This window comes from Ambystoma mexicanum, chromosome 2q (genome assembly GCF_040938575.1).
Source record: "Ambystoma mexicanum isolate Mex_15411 chromosome 2q, UKY_AmexF1_1, whole genome shotgun sequence".
Taxonomy (NCBI): Eukaryota; Metazoa; Chordata; class Amphibia; order Caudata; family Ambystomatidae; genus Ambystoma; species Ambystoma mexicanum.
In genome coordinates this window covers 172,152,010-172,170,063 of record NC_090924.1, presented here as the reverse complement: position 1 = coordinate 172,170,063, position 18,054 = coordinate 172,152,010, and positions in this window count along the sequence as shown.

Below are 18,054 nucleotides of genomic sequence, written 5' to 3'. Positions count from 1 at the left end.
GGACAGATCGATTCAGTGCGGGGTTCAGTCAAATGCCTCACTCACCTTGCATGAAGGTCTGAAAAATGTGGGTTTGATGGACGCATGGCAGGTAAGGAACCCATGTAGTCATGTGTCTTTTTATTTTATTCAAACCGCCACGATGTCTATACAACAATCAACCACTTTTTTGTGAGTGGTGCACTTCTATACATGTGTGGTAGGATAACCTGTTTGGGGAGAACGTTGTCAGATCACTCACTGGTGATGATTGGTATACAAATACACACTGGCAGAGTGCAGAAAATAGATACTCTGATTAGATATATCCTCTTGGCGAGGGGGACGAAGATGGGTGGAATTATCTACATTACAGGACTCCTATCTGTTAGGAGTTCTTCAGGTACCGATACATTTTGGCAGCCAATTGCAATTTGTTGCACAATGGCTCTCTGATGATAAAACCTCTGAGTGGAGACTATTGGCAGGGTCAGTAAGGCCCTCTGCTATGAAGGAGGTGTTGTGGCGGTCTGCGAAAAATGGCAGGGGTCCAAATTTGACATCTTAGGGAAACGCTTGTGGAAAAAGGCCAATTGATGGGTTAGGTGCGCGAACCCATACTCTCCAAACATCCCACTGAGTATGAACACTGAACACCGGGGAAAGACAGGCAGAGAGTACTTGGTGAGTAGGACATTAAGGGATTAGTGGTATGGGGAGAGGACGGCAGACTGATATCTTTTGCTGACCTTTATGATGTCTTTGGGTTGTGCAAGGGACAATATCTGCTATATGCAGGCCTAAGAAGCAGGGCACGTAGGTCTTGGGCTATATTACCACAGGTACCCACTGGCAACCGGCTGCTGGATGGACTTTATGCTCTAGGGGGCGGGGCCGCCCGACCTGTATAAGGTATAGAATCTTAATTGATAATACGACTCATTGGGAACCAGTGTTAAAAGCCATGGAGGCCTGGGAACGGGACCTATGGTTAAAGTTTGAGGATTAACAATGGGTAAAGATCTGCAATTATATGAAAATGGTATCTCAAAAGGCCAGTTTCAGACTTATCCAATATAATGTTCTGCAAAGGAGGTATTTGTCACCATAGAGAATAAATAAAATGAACCCAGAGAGGTCAGATCTCTGCCCACAATGTAGAGCGGCAGAGACACCTATCCTCCACATGTTGTGGCACTGTCCACAACTTGGTGATTTCTGGGGTGGGGTGGTTTCCAGACTGGTTGGCATGAGAGCTAATTGGATACCTGAAACACCTTTGATTTGCTTACTGAGTCAGTTTACTAGCCAGAAGACTGAGAACAACTGCATAAGATGGTGGATTTCACCCTGGTATTGCCAAATCAGCATATTGCTATGTCCTGGTACTACCCCAATGGCCCCAGAATAATGCATTGGCTTAGCGATCTAATCAGGTAGGCCAATGCTGAACTGGCGACCCTGAACAGTACAGAATCCATTTATGCAAATGTAGCTGTCTTGCATTTACTGGATTGGGCATCACTGTTGGATGACTTGCTTTACCCCTCCCATGATAGACCCCTGTGAAATAATGACATGCAAGAGGGATTGATAAGTATTGAATCACAATAGGACTCAGGGGGAGGGTAGCCTAGAATTAGGGTGGATGACCTTCTTCCTTATGAAGCATGAGACCTGACATGTGGGTCGGTGGATGTTGAGGACAGGATGGGGTCAGGGTGTGTTTAGATTTTAAAATGGTTATTTTTCAATTTTCTTTTTCTTTTTTCTTTTCACTATTATTTGAAATCAACATTGTGATATGTGATACCGTGGATCCTATATTTAAAAAAAGCAGGTGCGCTTTTTCCATTGTATATTTCCTTCGTTATATGTTCATACAACTCTCTGCTCAAGTTCTCGTAACTTGTTAATTATGATGTATGTCAAGAATAAGATAACAGGTGGCCAAGCCTTGTCTGTTGTTGTCCGTTCTCAATGAACTCATTAGGCCTTCACATTAAACACATGGAAACACATTGACTTTTAGGCGAGAAATAAAACCATGGTCATTCAACAAATAAGACATGTAACTGCCTCTCTTAATCCAGTACAAAACTGATAACACAATACAGACGAGTAATGATAAATGTACACTTCATAAGACACATAAACATATTCAATAATGTGTGATCAAACTCTGTGTCTTGTATTATAACTAATGCAACCTTTTTCCAGCAAGTTAAATCTAAAACACTTCATATTCTGGGTAAATGAAACAGATATTATATTCTGGTGCATTCTGAAACATACATATTCTTACCAGGTAATGTATATATTATTTTAATATCCGAAAGGCTTTACCTTTCTCACTGACCTATTGAATGCCTATCGCATATGGTATCTGCTGCAAAACAGGACCTCAGGGAAGCATGAGGTGATGTGATATATTTTAGTTTTCTGATTAGTAGAGGAGATGGGTTTACCACGATTACTTTCACCAAATAATCCTGTCCAGATGATAAGTCATTTTGGGATCAGGAACATGCTGTGATGGCCTGTGGGGTAAAATATAGCCCCTGCATGTCAGAAATAAAAAGACCAGGCCAGGCCAGTATTTAAGAGTGAAGCTGGCTGGTGCTATCCATTGGAAAATGCAGGACAATCCCAAAACACTTATTTTTCTAACTTGAGGCCTTGGACATGAACAGAAATGGGCCTCTTTCAACTTTTCCAAAATTAACAGGCGCTCGAGTGAAGAAAAATATGCCTGAAAACTTAAAATTGCTAGATGTGCCCAATGCATGGCAAAAGATATATGTGGCTGAAAATGCTGTTTTCATAAATTATGAAAAGCTACAATTTTACTGAAAGTGACCGATAGCAGCAGGTTACATCGACTTCAATGCAGCACAATACTGTCATCCAGAAATCTAAAGTGAAGCCAAGCATTTTGCATTTGTCACAAATAAAAACACTTTCTTGTCAACATTTAAATTATATAATTTAAAAGGAGAGGCCTACTTGTAGCATTGCAATACCAATGTTATTTCAACTGTTATATTAAAGAAAGACAATATACATGACCAGATTAAAAACTGCGGCAGAATACACGGGAGAAAACTAAATGGTTGTGAATTTGGAAGCTAAAAAACAAGGAATGAGACCTGACATTTAAGAAATAAAATGAAGGACAGGGTGTATTCATCAGGAAGAAAGAGACATTTCTTCCATCATATAAAATGACTGCATGAACAAAGAAGGGCCTGTTTCGTTTGGTTTAGATTTGAATACTGATCTCTGATGTAACTATGATCTATGTGAGTGGAGAGAGCAAACTCATTATTGTTAATATTACATAAAGAAAAGGCTGTATTTATGAACAGGCCCTGGTGCGGTATTAAAAGTTGCAGGTACACAGTGGTTAGATGTAATGTGCTAGCCTTTCAGAATGATAAACTGCCTCTTGTGTTTCCCTCTAAACTGAAATCCCCCATTGAACTGTGAATTGGATAAGTGTGTCTGGATCCTGACCTCGCAGCCCTCTGGTTTGAGGAAGGATAGGGGTGAAGGACTGGTTTCAAAGATATTCTTACATATATATAAAGCTAAAGACTGAATTTGTGGTGAACTGTTGATAACACAGCCAACAGCACAACCTTTAAGTTCGGGTCCCCCACAAAAAGTGCATTTAACTCTGAACAAAGACTCTTAGAAAACTGAATTCCAAGCTTTTTGGTGCTGGGCCTTCCAAGAAGAATGTCTGGTTGTCAATCAGTTGCTTATAACAGGTCCCGCAGAAGTAACCTTTGATCAAGCTTCCCATAAAACTGTACATTAAGCAATGAGCAAGGCCTTTGAAGCCAAGCAGAAGAAAATGTTAGGATAAACACGGAAAAACCAGAAGGCTGGTCACATGGTTTCAGGGAAATGGAAACCTACTACTGAGGCCATGTTATGCCCTGCCATTGATTAAAGATTGAATACAGTTGTTCCTTAATTAGAGGAGCAGCGTGTGTCCGATAGAGACCACCCCGGGTTCAAATTAAACAGGAGAAAAAGCCCAATTGTCACCCCGTAAAACAGAATTTGTGTGGAAAAGTATGATTTTTGCCATTTACATACAACTGAGCAATGGGAGAGTTGGCACAGGGGTTAGATCGTGAAAATGAGGTCTAAATGGGAAATGGTCCAATTTTTACATATTTCGGTGCTGCAGAAAATTGCGAAAAAAACTAACTTTGCTCAGGAAGGGCGTGCCGAAGTAAAATTAGTTTGGCCGGATTCACTTTAAAATATATATATATATATATATATATGTCATCATGGGGTTATTTGAAAGACCAAGGGAGTTATTGCAGTATGAGATTTTTCAGAACAAAAGATGCATAAATCCTTGTCAATTTCAAATGATTTATCTGTTCTTCCCTCGGCCTACATCATACATATCTCCCAACTTCTGGTCCGATCAGCAGCCAGTGGACATTCCGGTAGGAGGTATAAGGGAACATGCTAGCCAATCCTGACCACAGGAATCATGACAATGTTGCTGTGTCAATAGCCCTAGAAAAGACTGGGTTTGCATTTTGTGAATTATTCTGGGAGAGAGCTGCTGCTGGACTCTTGTGAGGAACAACTAGCAGAGAGCCCTCAATCCTTGCATTGGAGACAGTAGCTGGGACATAGAGAAGCTAGCTGGGACCCAAACCAGAGGAGCAGGAGGAGTCTGGGTGCAGGAGAAAATCCCTGACTGAAAGCCCTTGACCAGACCAGTGCATTCCTCAGAGGAGCCCTGCTGTTTTCACTGACTAAAGCCTCCCATGTAGGTAGATATCCCAAAGCCATCAATTGTGTGGGGAGCCACCTGCCTGTATCACTTTCCATTAGTGGGTAGAGCGGGTGAAACTGGGTAGGCCCTTCGCACCATTTATGAAATCTTACTCAAACTTCTTTCCCCATTAGAAAACCACCCCTCTGTTCAAATTGCATTGTGTTGGCAGCAGACATCCTTAAACCTTTCCATTAAAGTGTGGGGAGGGGGAAACTGTGTAGATCCCTAGCACATTTGATTAAAGTAAATCAATTAATTCTCATATAGAAAATCACAGGATGAGAGTTGTTGGAATTTGAAACTAGCAATAGCTCATGCCCAGTGTGTTAGACCTGGTATAGCCCAGAAAGACCTGGTTGACAGTCTCTGAAATCCGTGTCTTCCACATAGAAAGGAGGGAGTGTCCATCATCTCAAAAGGAAGTAATCCACAAAACACCACCTTTCAAGTCAGTGTGGAGGGTGCAAAAACGAAATTCTCTTCATTCATTTTAAATCAAAATTACAAAGTAATGTTCTCATCTCTATGTGTGTTGATAAACAAAATTCCCCATTCCTTTTAAATCAGAATTACAAAGTATTGCATCTCATCTGTCTGTGGGTACAAAAACGAAATTTCCCTTTTGGTTCCCATTTTTCTCTGAGCCCAAGATATCAAGTGTGATGAAAAACGATTTTCATTTGAGTTACTTTTTCCCAACCTTGCCTTTTAAATAACAAGCCCAAAATGATTTTTCCCATTGAATTCCTTTCCCAAACAGCGCCATTTTAAATCAGCAGTAAAATGATGTTTCCATTGTGCTCACAGTCCTTGCACCTTGCCTTTGAATCAGAGGGGTCATATTTAATTGAGGCCTGGATGGTGGGTGTTGCTGGGAGAAAAGTATTGTTTCAAATTAAGTTATTTCTGTGAATCTTGTATCGTATTGGGAACGTTTTCTATTGGTTACATCGAAATTAAATCTGTGTAAGCTATTATCACATATTTCAAAATTTCACCTGTGTTGTTTTATATAACCAAGTTATTGTGTGATCTTGGGGGTTGCCACAGCATCGGTGGCTGATGTTAGCATTGTGTCAAATATTAAATAAATAAATATATATTTTTACTACAACCCGCCCTGGTTCTTAGTCCGTTGGTGACACAGGGTATTTGTTCGGTTGGGTGCGAGCGGGCTGGAGGCCTCACCAAATTGAACCTAAAATAAAAGGGCTTTATTGTACACCACCTTCTTTTGGGGGAAAGGAACTCCCTGAGTTGAGAGTGACCGCATAATAAACTGCGACTGGCAATTCATTTATTACTGATCCAAAAAAGGTTTCTGCTATCTCTGCTCAAGCATTAAGGTGTGTGGTCATGGGCACAACTGTTCCCTGCTGAACAAGAGTCAGAAGGAATGGCAGGCTACCACCTGTATGTGTAGGGAGCTGTAAGGATTCTGGGTTTGGCCTAGACAAACTTTCCCTCAACATCAACAGACAGAAATGTACCCACACTGTGGGTTATTCATTAAGGATGTACCTCTATTGAGGGTTAGAATATTTAAGAAGGGATTAATAAACTGGAGTGCATTAAGAGTAGTTGAATGAAGACAGGTGGGGAGAGGTAATGAGTGACTGGGACCCAGTTAGAGTGTAAGATTTAGGGTTTGTTTTGCTTATGTAGCATCTCATTCATGATAAGTGATTTGGGGAACATCACAACTGCCAATACTATAGATATCTGGAGGTAGATGACACACCAGTACAGGTTTGTCTCTTGAAGCAAGTGGAGGGGACATATACCATTGAGTGAGGAGCAGACGTAGCAGAATTTCCTGAGGGCAACTTGTAGGAAAGTCATGCTCACCAAATTGTGCTGGTTTGGAGCGACAGAAATACTAGGAGGTGGTAGGAGCTACACAAGTCAGAATACTTCTCATCAAGCTAGTGGATGAGATATGTGAAATAGGGTGACATCTGGGAGACGGAATGGAAGCGACAAGGAATTCCTAAGGGCAGCTTGTGGAAAAGTCATGCTCATCTGACTTTGCAGGGAGGGAGCAGCACACATTCTGGGAAGTGGTGGGATGGCACACCAGTCAGTGTCCATCTCTTGAAGTGGGTGAATGAGACATGTGTCATCAGGTGACACCTGCGTGGAGTAGGAAGAGTTAGGAATCTCCCTGAGGGCAGCTTATCAGAGAGTTAGCTCTCCTGAATTTTCTGTCTGGGAGCTGCACAGATTTGGGTAGTTGATTTTGTGGGTGGCAGCAGGCGACACACCAGCCAGTGCCTGTCTCTTGATGCGCGGGTACATGACGTGCTCCATCGTATGACACCTGGGAGGAGGAGCTGTTGAAGCAGGAGAAGCATGAAAATCCAGAGGGCTTGATTTTGCTGGGAGGGGGCAGAAGAGATTAAGTGAGGTGGGTGCACTCATTTGGTCCCATTTGGAACAAAATGTCAGCATCCAAATGAGCCAGGGGGTGATGTGATGCTCATGGTCTTTTCACTCCTGCAGATGTATTTGTTGTGTACACAGGTGGCACCGGAATTGCATTTTGGTCAAATGAAGTTATCATACAGATCATTCATAACACCTCCTCTCAAAAGTCAATTTGAGGTATATGTGCCAGAACAATAAAATGAAAAAGTATTGTGCCATGTCAATGAACAACCATTGAGACCAACAGAAGAGGTTGCACTTTCAGCTCTGTCCACTAACTCAGAGGAAGAAGGGGAAGCTGCATATATATTATTGACAAAAGATCAGGGACGATCAGCAGATGAAATAAGTGAACAGAGAAAGGAGATTTAAAATACTAAGTCTCTTCACCGCAGCTCCCATCCATCGTGTCAGACAACAATGATGATTAGATGGATGATGATTAAGACAAAGATTATGCTCCATCAGAGTCCAGGCAGAAACAAGCATGGCGTTGAAAAGAAGCATTATTGAAGAGGCAGAGGAGAAAAACCACACAGGTGTTCAGACTATAGTATTAATAGAAGGGCACCCAGCACCTGTATACTCCCTGTTTGAGAAACAGCCTTCTTTTCAAATAGCAGAAAGTATATCAGATATTACTTGCCCATTACATGGCATCCAGAACAATACCAACACAACCACCACCATCACCATCATGCACACTTAAACCAAGCCTGTGTGCTGCTAGCCCACCACGTAAATCAAAAGAGTGGCATAACTTTACAAATAATAAGCAGCAACCAAATTTGACTGATTGCTCAATCTAGCAGAATATGTTGTGGCAAGGGAAGGCAAGGACCAACTTGGTTAATGATTATTTGTAGTACCAGAGGCAGCAGCACCATGCATAGACATGGGAAGATGTCAAAAGATTGAGGTTTAATCATCCCTGTAACATCAGTCATCAGACAAATCAGCATACCTCTACAAGTCTCCATATCTATCCCATAACATATGTCAGCTGTGTCAGTGCTTAGGAAGATGACACCAAGCTTTACCCCCTGTATAATTGAGGTGCATTGCAGTGATCCCCCATTGTTTCAAGGCAGTGCTATGGAAGCATTTGAGCAGAGCCAAATATAGCATAAGACCTATGGCAAGCAGTGCCCACTCGATGCCAACCTGTTCTTTTGCTCTAATTATTTGTGGAAAACGCTGAATTCCTGTGCTTTCTGGGAAATGTCGATCACTACTGGGAAGATCTCGGCTGAAGGTTTTTTTTCTCGCAAAGCAATACTGATATTACTCAATGAGGTGATGGTTACACGAAGATGGGTAGTACAGATGTCAGTGGGGCAAAAATTCCACTTCATTATGGACATGTGGACTAGTTCTCAGAGCATTGACTACATGGTTGTCACAGCACACTATATCACCTTTGCTCCCTCCAACAACCAAGAGAATTCATGGAGTAATCCAAGAGGGCGCAGTAGGTGCAGTTTGGCCATCTTGTGCATGCAAGATATCTGGGCAAAGAAACAGGGGAGGTGAAATCTGCAAGAAGGTGGAAGCAGCTTGGCTAAAGCCTCATAGTTTGCATTTTGTAATTTTTGCAATGGACAACACAACACAAAACATACAATTGTACTGACTATACTGGGAGTAATTCTTCTGAATCCTGATCACACACTTGTCAATAATTGTTGTGTTGTGTCCTCCCAGTGGGTGAAGCCACCTACTAAGGTTCTCACTCTCCTTAATCAGTCTTCTGATGAGGGATGTGAAACCATTTGACCTAATGACAAGACAGGGTTCCCAGCCATAATATAGACCAAATTCTCTAAAGGATAGCAATGGCAGATGCATAGAAGAGGTAGGCTGGCAGTGAGGACAATTAGTCCCAATAGATACCCCCAAATAAAACACCACACTGGTGTGATGGTGCAGATAAGACCAGTGACATGCAAGGTCAAGCCCAGTCTGGTCCTAAGTGACAGCGAACATATGGAACAAGAAAACTAGAATAAGGTGCCATTTTGTGTATGCTGCTGCTATGTGGAATGTAGCACAAGCAGGATATAATTAGGTTGTTCTACTGTAGGGAGCAAGTTTGTTATATTATAGGGAGGACTAAGTTGCTGAATGCTCGGAGTGTAAACGTAGTGAATGGCATTATGCACAGTTAGGTAGGGTATACATATGAAGCAACATTATAAATGACAAGAGAAGAGCCTTTTTTTTCTTTTGCAAGCACATGGGTTAAAAAGCACAGCATTGCAGTTTAAATAGCTTAATGGGGATTTGTCTTAGTCCATGGTGGTGTCCAGACAACTGAAAGTGCCAAGGCTGATAGAAATGGGAGGATAGCTGAAACTGCACAAATAAGCCTTTCCCATGCTTTCAGCTTAGATAAGCAACAATTGAGTTTGTGTTGTTGCTGGCAGAGAGAAATATACAAGTTTCCATCAACAGGTGCATATAGTAACGTTGCCAATAACACACTACCAAGATATATCCACAGCGCCTCCAATGGTGAAAGCAGTTCAATGCATGTACGAAGAACACATGAACAGGTTGAATACATTGACGGCAAAAGGTCTCATACACCGGCCTCACACTAAAATGAATAAGTTATGTATGTCATGACCGAATTAGATCGAAAACCTGCAAGCAGCAGTATTTGTCAAAGGGAGTACAGGACAAGCTATCCAAGGTTGAGCAAACTATCTGGGATAGTGGGGCCCGGTGTGAAATGATGAGATGGAAGTGAGTTTAATAGTTCTTTGGCCAAAGCAACGTTTCAATCTCTCCTCTCCCACCAAACTTAATTTGACTGTTGTGAATAAGTGTAAAACCCAAGGCCACATCAGTAACAGGCACCCAATATTGTAGCAATGTCAGCATATTATGGTTTGAAGTAAAGACACATGGCTCCAGGAATGGTAGGAACGCTGCTTTATTTGTAAAGATGAGGATCTTATAAATATAACAGGCCTAAAGTCTCATGGTGACTCAATATGCTGGTGTGTTTTGTCCAAATTCACTATTACCCTGAAATGTATTCTGATTTGCTCTTATGCTAGCCAAGATCATGCCATGTTACGTGGGGATGTGTTTATTGATTATTTATAAATTGTACTACCAAATGATACAGTTAGATATTCTTCTGTTTCTTTCTTTTCTCCTTTTCTGGTCTCTTTTCAATTTTCTCTCTTCTTCTACTTTTTCTCCTTATTTATGTTGTGTTATGCATTATGAGATGATTTTTTCTTCTTTTTCTTCTCTTTTGGACTCAATCTTGTGACCTGGTTTGTAATTTTATGAAGCTTGTTTATTTCTAATTGTATTGCAAACTTTATTGGTGAAAATAAAAATGATAAAACATAAATATAACAGGCCCCAAAACAGCAATACCTTCTTCCCTCTCTCCTGTCTCTTCAAACCGCCACACTCAGAACATTCAACTCCCCTTTCTTCCACATTCCACATTCCAACCTGATCATTCCATGCTTCTATTCCAAACTCCAAAGTCATTTACAATAATTTCTAGAATATTAAACATCCCCCTCCCTTTGACATAAACATCTGAATATACAACATAATTAACATTATAACTTCATAACAACTAATGATTATATATTAATAATCTAACAATGGTGAACACAGTCCATACACATGATATGGTATCATAAGACCATGCATGGTGATATACATACTTGAAGTGCTGATAGTGGTCCCTGAAAGTAAGAATATGTGACAAACACAAAACACATTATGAACTTGTGGACAAACTTGTGAAGAAAATAGACATTATGACATACTATGTATACATAATAAATTCCCTAAATTTGTCAGGAAATCTACACACACTTGCACTTCTCCTCAAACCCGTAGAATTACCCTGATCGTCTGGCGTATTATCCAACCTGGTATCCTGATTAACTTCAACATTTCCATTGTAAATCACACTGTTTCCTTGCCCATCGCATTACGATTTCCACTAGTACTGGTAGTGTTATTACCATGTACTCTCAAAGGATAGCCCCAGTGATACCATTCTCTCATGACCACACTCTTATCTTCTTTTGCCTTTTCTCCTAATAATTTGAACACTCTATTAAAATTCCAAACAGCTCCATCTTCTACTTTGACTGCTCCCTTAAGACATTCAATAACCCATTACAGTATTTTGATGCTCCCTTTCTTCCTACTCTTCCTTTTCTCAAACCTACCACATCTTCCACACAAAGATCCGTTTGCTTCCACTCAATGTTACTTTTAAACTTCTTATCATGATATTCTTTATATTTCTGCTGATTTAGCCCAATCTTGTTGGCAACAAAATCCTTGTTTACAACTGGTTCTCCTACCACATCATTCAACCAAAATGGGCATCATTTACTGTTAGGTTCTCTACCTCTCATCAGTATAAAAGGAGAAACCCCTGTTGTACTATGTGGTGTTATTCCCATACTCCACAACAAATCACCAAGATTTTCCTTCCAGTCCAATACATTTGCCAACCAAATTTGTACACAATCACCAATCACTCTGTTCAGCCTTTACACCATTCCATTACTCTGTGGATGATATACGGAAGAATATTTCAATTGAAAACACATCTTATCAACATATTCATTCATTTCCCTACTACGAAACTGTGAACCATTATCACTCATAATTACTCTCGGTACCCCTTCTGTTCTAAATATGTTCTCCAAAAACTCAATGTCTCTCTTAGCTGTAACACAATCCATTGCTGCCACCTCAGGCCATTTGGTATACCTGTCTATTAATACCAACAAGAACCTATTTCCAAGCCCAAGCCCTTCATAAGGACCCAACACATCAATGGCCAATTCCACCCAAAGCCCATCCAGAATCGGAGATAAAAGTGACCTTTTAGTGACCATAATCTTACCACAATTGTTACAAGCAAACATCTCTCCACCTGTGTGTCCATAGCTGGCCATCAAAATGTCTCTCTTATCTTCCTCTTGGTTATAGACAATCCAGGATGACCTTCGTGAGCTAACATAATAATCTCTTCTTTCAATACTTCCGGTGGTAACATCTTACTATCTCTCAGCACTAGATCACCTTTGATGGTTAGTTAGTGGAATTCATCCTAAGTTTTTTCTGGCCAACCATCCACTATCCATTTGATTACTTTATTCAAAAGCTTCTCCTTTGTGCATTCCTCTCTCCATTCTCCTATATTCATCACTTTAAGCACCCCATGTACATGCTCATCCAAATTCACTTTCGAATACCCCACATACTTGCTCATCCAGATCATTCTCCAATTTAGTTTCTGTCAAATTTCCACCCTCTATACTTTTTCCACTAAGCATTCTTGACAGAAAATCTGCAATACAATTTCTTTTCCCCAGAAAGTATACAATCTCACAATTATACTCCAATAATTTAAGACTTAACCTAGCAATCCTTGGTGTAGCTTTAGAGATACCTTTAACTGTTAATACTTCCACCAATGGTTTATGATCTGTTTTGATGGTGAATCTTTCTCCCCACTCATATTGTCTAAAGTGTTCTACTCCTCAACAACAGGCTAGTAACTTCTTCCAATCACTGAATATCGAGCTTCTGTATCATGTATTGCTCTTGAGGCAAACATTTTGATTTTTTCTTTTTTCTCCCTCAAACTTAGATAAAACAGCACTCAATCATTTTCCGCTAGCATCAACCATGACAATAGAGTTTCTTCCTGCCACAAATCCACCAAATAATGGTGCTTCAATAATGCATTTGTTTATGGTGTCCACACATTTCTCATACTTGCTATTCCAAACAAATTTCACATTTCTTTCATCATCTCCCTCAATGGTTGGGTTATTTCTGTGTTCAACAAATTTGTTTTAGTATTCCACTAACCCGAGGAAAGATCGTAAATCATCCTTACTCCAAGGATAAGGTGCCTTTTCAATTGCTTCCATGGCTTTGAATCTGGGCCTATAACCACCTTTAGAAAGAGTACGTCATAGGTAATCTACTTTGTCACTACCAAACTTACACTTGGTATATTCTACAGTAAATCCTTTTTGCTCTAGTCTTTTTAGTACTCTGCACAACTTCTGATCATGTTCCTCAGTGCCCTATCCACACTAAAATATGTTCTTGGAAAAAATACACACCAGGCATTCCTTCTAATAAATGTGACATTACTCTTTGAAACACTGCAGCGGCCGAAGACAGACCAAATGGCATTCTGGCATACCTATACATGCTGAAAGGCGTAATAAAAAAGTGTATTTGTTTTAATCATGTTGTAGCTGTATTTGGTGGTAAGCGTCTGATAAATCTATTGTGGAAAATACATCTGCCCCAGTAATTAAGTTCAACATTTCAGAGATGACAGGTAAAGGATATATTTCTACAACCATGGCTTTGCTTAACTCTCTTAGGTCCATACATATTCTCACTTTGCCATTAGGTTTCTTGGCAACTACAATGGGAAATACCCACTCAGATGCATCAACTTCTTCAATCACACCTTCATTCTTCAACCTGTTTAATTCAGCTTTAACATCCTCCCTTAAAGCTATAAGAATATGTCTCACAGAATGTGACATGGGTTGAACCTCATGCTTCACTAATATCTTATGTTTATATCCTTGAAGCTTTCTAATTTTCTCCCTAAACACATTTGGGAATAATTCCTTTTCTTTACTTCTGACATATTCAAATTCAACATTGTTGGCCACCACTATAGATTCCTGCCCTCCAGCATTTAACTTAATCCGCAATGTAGCCTTATCTTCCCCCATCCCAAAAAATGTACTCATTTAGAAGATACATATAATTTAACTTCTGCTAACCTGCCCTTAAATTCAATCAATGTAAGTCTGTATCCTAATATTTGAATCAGAGAACCCTCAAATGCTCCAGGATTTCTAATATCCAATTTTTTCAGGACAGGGTTAAAACCTTTTTAGTATTACTCTTGCCATTTCTCATTCATTACAATATTATATGGAGACCCCGAATCAACAGTAAGTTCCAACATTATACCATCAATCTTAAACATGGTATTAGGAGTGGTCTTTTGGTTATTGCTCCTAACCATCATGACCACTTCCACCTCCTGTCTCTCTCCTATTTGAACTTCTTCTTCTTGTACACATTTGATTAGTTCTTTTATTTTTTCACACAATTCCAAAATGTCCCTTCATCCCGCAGTTCAAACACCTTTTGTTCAGTGACGGACAGTGTTGCGAAATAGCATAGTGTCCCTTCTTGCCACACCTGAAACGCCTTGCCACATATGTTATTTTCGTGTACTCTTCACAATTACTTTCCATAGAATACTTAGTAGTTTCTTTGTTTTTCCATTCTTTGGTTCTTACTAAATTAATCTCCTTGGCTAGTTTGTTCTCGTTCACTGCATTCACCTTAGTTGTCTTAGGTACCAAGTCATTTTCACGATCCTTGATAGCCTTGCTGTATGTAACAGTATGTTCTACTTTTTTAGCAGTAGCCATTGCTTCATCTAGAGACGGATCACCACACATCCACAACCTTTCTTGAACTACTGTACTGTTGCTATGGATAATGTATCACACTGTTCAGTAATGTCCTCTTACTCGGATGTAAACTCCGTCTCCACTCCTTCCCCTTCCTCCTCACCTTTAAACTTCGGCTTAGTATCTCTCCTCTTCTTGCTCCTCAAGGATGGCTTCTCCTTTTTTTTTAGAAAATAGGGACGGCCACGGAAGGACGCCACAGTGCCACTAAAATAGTGGGCTGTGGACGAATCCCTGTGATCGTCTGTTAAGGGGAAAAAGCCTGAGGCATAAAAAAAACCAACACAGGAACGATTGGCAGTCATAGATTGTACCAACGAGAAGCAGGTGTACGGAGGCTCGATGACAGGAAGGGCACACCCAAAGGAGTATTTCAGGAAGTGGATCAAGCAGCAAGAGAAACAGGGGGATATCAGGAGAAACACGGTAAGACAGAAAGGCAAACTGGATAAAAAAAATAAGAAGGGCAGCAGCGAAAAAACACAGGAAGAAGGGTGAAACGAAAGAGGAGCAGGGAACCAGCCAGCGAAATTCATCCTGTGTCACGTCCCTGCCAAACTTGCAGCTCGCCAGCTGCTCCAATGCTCGCAGGCAGGTTAATCTCTTCCAACATGGAGACACGTACCAGTATTACTGTGGGGCCTTCTGAACCTGCTAAGCATATTCCTCTTCATGAAAACGTAGCTCCGATCCCATTCTCGTTGCTAATGAAGTAAAGACACCCGGCTCCAGGAATGGTAGGAACACTGATTTATTTGTAAAGATGAGGATGTTATCATTATAACTGGCCCCAAAACTGCAATGACTCCTTCCCTCTCTCCTGTCTCTTCCAACCGTCACACTCAGGACGTTCACCTCCCCTTTCTTCCACATTCCAACCTGATCATTCCATGCTACTATTTCAAACTCAGTCCTATGCAATATGCTATTGCGAGACTACTACATGGTGCCAAACAATTAGAGCACAGTCCAATGATGTCCGGGACATGATGTCCCACGTAGTGGGAGGGACTCTGGGCGGACTCAAAGATAATGATTTTCCAATGGAAGAAGAAATGTATATAACAATGCATGTGACTTTACTTTAACAGCCAATGGCAGCTTGTAGACATTGTTTATTATGAAAATTGTACAAGTTTACACCTTCGAATATAAAAATTACACATAGAGTAATCCTAAATTCAAATAACAAAGTACTTTGGGTTCAACCTAACGCATAGTAAGACAAAGTCAACATACAAATCCAGTAGAGGGCCGAAGGTAGTCCCTTCTAACTGTGCTAAGCTAAATGTATGACTGTTACCCAGTGGTAAACTCAGTTCCTACAAGGCTAAGGTGTGGGAGAGAAAAAGGGAACCTTGGAAAAAAGTAACATGCATTTATATGTTCATGATTAGGACCCAACATGCTAACACAGATATAAGCACTGTAATCACCACAACTGCTACAACTTGCATATGCAGGCAATATACTCGAGAAAATAGCTAGAGAGAGTAAAAGAGGATAACACTTTCCCAACAATGCTCAAAATGGCAACCAAAAGACAGGCCAGGGTAGGGCTTACCGTGCCAGTCCTGAATGGCGTCATTGTAGTCCAGGAAATAAAGTGGCACAAAATAACCAGATGCTATACATTGCAGCTCAACACAATTCCACAGACAGAAGGACATTAAAATACATAATAAAGCAGTAATATTAAATAAAAGTTTAGTCATTTTTTTGAAACATTAAGGAACCAATGGGTAACCCAGAAGAAATATCAGTGTTCCGGAAAGTACCACCCTAAGCGCCTTTACTGAAGTTTAAGTATTGTTGAAAAAGTTGAGCAAAGGACCTTGACAAATCCAATAAGGAGAACCACGAGTATGGGTAAAAGGCAAGAAAGTGTCTGTTCTATACCACATGTGCAGACAAAGGTCCAACTAACCGCATAGAACATCATAGGAGACCTCCACAAAGAGCTATAGTTCCAGGTTTGTGAACAAGAGACCCAGGAAGGAAAGAAGAAAAGCAGGATTTGGACCAATATAAGTCAATGGTGAACTGCAATGGAGAGGGCCTGCAACAGCCCACCATGCCAGATTCCAGGGGGCACCTCATGGGAAAAGTGATGAATAACCCAGCATCAAAGACCCAAAGGGGAAGTAATCAAAGCACCAGATTCCTAAAAGAAATAGCTCCGGGAAAGCAAAACAAACCAGTGAATGCCAAACTTCTTTTACAAGGTGAGTTACAGGATCTGGTATCGAGGGACTTACACCTGCATCAGCGACTACCCTGATGACCCAAAAGAAAACGAAATTACCTAACAGCCAGGAGCCGAAGCTTCAATGAAGAATGCACCAGGAAGAAGTAGCAATTCGACAAAGCACACCAGACAGCTCAATTTGCAAAATAGGCCAGCCAGCCAGCACAAAACAGTCCCACAGTGGGAGCAATGGTGGAGGCAAGCACAGTCGAAGAGCAGGTGTGGGGTAGTGGTGTCCCACCACCTATCTAGAAGACATAAGGCCTCCTTACGAGGTTGGAGGTAGCCTTGCCGGTAAAACCGGCAAGGCTACCTCTAAACTTGCATCAGGTTCCAGCACCCGCAAATGGGCAATTACCGGGCTATTCCGGCCCAGCAGGTCCTAGTAATTGCCCTTTTGCAGGTGCCAGGCCGGTACATCCCCATTCCCATTGAGCCCTATAGTGCTCAATGGGAATGGGGACGTCTGATGCACCGGCACCGTTTACAACGGTGGCGGTGCATCCGACTTGCTGTGCTCACGACTTGCTGTGCTCAGCCCACCAGGTCACGGTCTGACCTGGTGAGCTGACAGGCACCTGCGAGCACAACTTGTAGTATGGCGGTACGGTAGCAACAGCATCATTGTTACAGTACCGCCATACTCATAATTAGGCCATAGGCTTCCTACCTCAGGACGCTAGGCTCAGATGGGTGAAACGGGAAGACCTGTGTAAAACAAAATAGTCCCAACAGAGAACATCCAGTCCGTCCACAGAGGAATACCAGGATTAAAATGAGGAACAGCCCAGGGAAGATATCCAACAGCCAAAATAAGAAACCATAGCTGAGGACAAAGGACACAGAGGACAGCCGGTATGGCAAACCTGAACCTAGAGATTTACCACCCCATCATTGTGGCAAACTCTTGAGCAATTCAGGTAAGAATCAGCTAACTTTAGCAATGCACAAGTTCTCCCATAAATACACTGATTCACTCATGAGCTGGCTAAAGCCAGCCCCCCAATCACATACCAGTCAGACACACAAAGGCTGGCCTTGCAAAACTGACAGAGATTCAA